The 3,261-nt window shown below is 40.9% G+C and overlaps 1 pseudogene; it reads right to left on the reverse strand.

Moving 5' to 3' along the window:
• Positions 1–397: 397 nt before the first annotated feature.
• LOC148090605 (uncharacterized) lies at positions 398–2,963 on the reverse strand (annotated as a pseudogene).
• Between the last annotated feature and the right edge of the window lie 298 nt (positions 2,964–3,261).

A 3,261-nucleotide genomic window follows, 5' to 3' on the forward strand; every position in this document is an offset into this window, starting at 1 on the left:
AAAACTGTAATTCTATCCCTTGTCAAATCGGAACCTATATATATCTCCTTAACCGTATTTAATCTGTAAGTAAAAGAAACATAAAAATGGCATACTTCCACCTAACATAAGACAATTATCTTGTGTACAAACGAAAATGTGCTAACCCTTTCTCCAGAAGAGAATGTGAAATCCCTGGGTGATGTTCATTCTTGTTTATGATATCCTGTAACTTAAATGCTGCCATGTAAAATTAACAGCTATGAATACATCTTATGTTTGGTGATAAGTAGTTAAGCAAGGAAAAAAATAAAATATTTGTTATGCATTGTATTTATTATGTATACATACACACAAACATTTATAACAAAATAAGAAATAGTCATAACAGTCTTCAGTTCCTTGACTGGGGACATGTTCATAACTGGTATTTGTAACTACTTTCTTCTACTACCTATTTCATATTTCCTTTGCCCTCACCAAGCCCCTCAGCTGGTAATGGTTCTTTGCCTAATGGAGTGATCCAAAGCTTCATTCATGGAGTGTCTGCATTATTAGTAGTTCTTCCTGATTTGGGTTATTGGAGTTTTCCATTGACTATAATTGCAGAGCATGGTAGTACTAAGAGATGCCCTAAAAGATTTTCTGTATTCCAGACATGGGTCTTCTTTACCTCTATTGTGTGGGAGCTTCCAATTTTCCTTTGTTAATCAGGATAAATCAACCCAGTCAGTATAGCAATTATTTTCTTTGCCTGTTGATTAGGAGACATTAGGAGCCCAAATTGGCCAGGTAGCAGTCTTAACTTCCAGTTCAATGGAATTATTGTTGTGTCTCCTGGTATAAGTATTGCTTCCTTCGGAGTTAAGACATCCAGACAAACAGAGCATAAGGTCCTAGGGACAGGAAGAAACATTTTTGCTAGTGCATCACTAGAGGGTACTATAGCCTAGCCAAGATGATGCATAAAACTAAACATCATAGTCTATCCCTTGTCAACTTGGCACCTATATACAGCTCCTTAACTATACTTAATCTGGATAAAATCACTTCAGTCCTGCAAGGAATTGCTACATATCTGGTCCTGTAGCTGAGTTTTTAAAAGGACACTCCACCATTCTATCAAGCCAGCTGCTTTATGATTATGAGAGACATAATAAGACCAGTGAATTCCTTGAGCATGGTCTCCAACATTGCACTTCATTTGCTGTAAAGTGGGTTCCTCGATCAAAGTGCTGTGTGGAACATTATGATGATGTAAGGCATTCTGTAAGTCCACATATGAAAGTTAACTGATAATTAACTCCTGGTGAGGACATATGTGCAGGCTGGGAGAGAGAAGACAGTGTAGCAGGAATGGGAACCATGGTCATGTGGCTCACTTCCTCACATAACTTACCTGTGCCCTCAGGATCTGCTTAGGCATTGTCTCATATATACCACTTCCATTTGATGATGGGGTACTTCCCTGCATGCCCAGCATTGTGTTTTTTGGTGGATCAGGTAACGCCCAGTTCATGGTGGACAGTTCCAGTTGCAAGGGAACTTGGTGGCCCATGACTAAGTGTTCCGTCTCTACCAGGCCCAGTAGCAAGCCAAAAGCTGTTTCTCAGAAGAGTAGTTATTTGCAAAGGATGGCAGAGCTTTGCTTCTAATTCTCAAGGATATGCACTGTGATTCACCTATATGGGGCCTTTCAAAGGCACCAAATAGCATCTCTATCTGTCACTGAAACTTCAAGCATCATTGGTTCTGCCTGGATCATATGGCCCATATGGCAGAGCAGCTCACATGGCAGCCTGGAGCTGCTGCAGAACCTTCTTTTTTTCTGGGCCCCATTCAAAGCTAACAGCCTTTTGGGTCACTCAGTAAGTGGGGTGGAGTAGCACAACCACATAAAGAATGTGTTGTCTCCAAAGTCTGGAGACCCATTAGGCAATGGGCCCCTTATATTGTTTGTAGGAGGGGCCAGAGGCAATAACTTATCTTTCACCTTAGAAGGAATATCTCGATAGGCCCCACACCTTTCACTGAGGTGGAAGTTCCCTGAATTTGTGTTGGATTTATTTATTACCATTTGGCAGAGTTTGGCCAGAGTTGTTGCTATTACTTATTCAATAGGTCCAATCAATGGAATGTCATCAATTTAATGGACTAGTGTGATGGCGTCTTGTGTAAGGGAAAGGTGAGCAAGGTCTCTGCAGACTAAATTATGACATAGGTCTGGAGAGTTCTTATAACTCTGAGTTAGGAGACTGAAGATTTATTGTTGGCTCGCCAGCTAAAAGTATGCTGCTCTGGTGGTCTTTACAAATAGGTTTAGAGAAAAAAGCATTTGTCAGATCAACACACGAAACATATATAATTTTATTAACCAATATCACCCCAATAAATTCAAGAAAAAATTAATAAATAGCTATAGACCATATACCAGGGATATGGTAATTTGCTCAAGTAATGAAACCACATCTGCAACAGTAGCTGCAATTTTAGTTATTATCTGATTATGTTTATAATCTACTGTTCTGTTATAAGATCCATTTTTACATAGGCCAAATAGGCAAATTTAATGGGGATTAGGTGGGAATCACCACCTTTGCCTCCTTCTATCCTTGATAGTGGCACTAATATCTTCCATTTCTCTAGGAATGAGGTATTGCTTTTTGTTTGCTATTTCCCTCGGTAGAGATAATCCTAGTGGTTCCACTTGGCCTTTCCCACTATCATATCCTTCACTCCACAGGTCAGCCAACTAATGTTTGAATTCTATCAGCTGTGAGTATGTGTATTCTAATTATGAATTCCTGAAGTGTGGAAATAGCTACAGGACGGATTGGGGGACCCACTAAATCCACTGTGAGATGGATCTGAGCTAAAACTCTGTTGATCACTTGACCTCCAGATGCCCCTACTCTGACTGGTAGACCACAGTGATGTTCTGGCTCTCCTGGAATTAGTGTCAGTTCAGAACCAGTATCCAGTAATCATTAAAAAGTCTTATCTCCTTTCCCTCAAAGCACAGTTACTCTGGTGAAGGGACCTATATCTCTTTGGGAAAGGCTCGAAGAAAGATTAACAGTATACATTTTTGGCAGTGTAGCAGGGGGCTTCTAAAAGAGGACCCAGACTCCCCTTTCCTTCCTTCCTTCCTTCCTTCCTTCCTTCCTTCCTTCCTTCCTTCCTTCCTTCCTTCCTTCCTTCCTTCCTTCCTTCCTTCCTTCCTTCCTTCCTTCCTTCCTTCCTCCCTCCCTCCCTCCCTCCCTCCCTCCCTCCCTCCCTCCC

Source organism: Miniopterus natalensis, chromosome X, assembly GCF_054644295.1.
Source record: "Miniopterus natalensis isolate mMinNat1 chromosome X, mMinNat1.hap1, whole genome shotgun sequence".
Classification (NCBI taxonomy): domain Eukaryota; kingdom Metazoa; phylum Chordata; class Mammalia; order Chiroptera; family Miniopteridae; genus Miniopterus; species Miniopterus natalensis.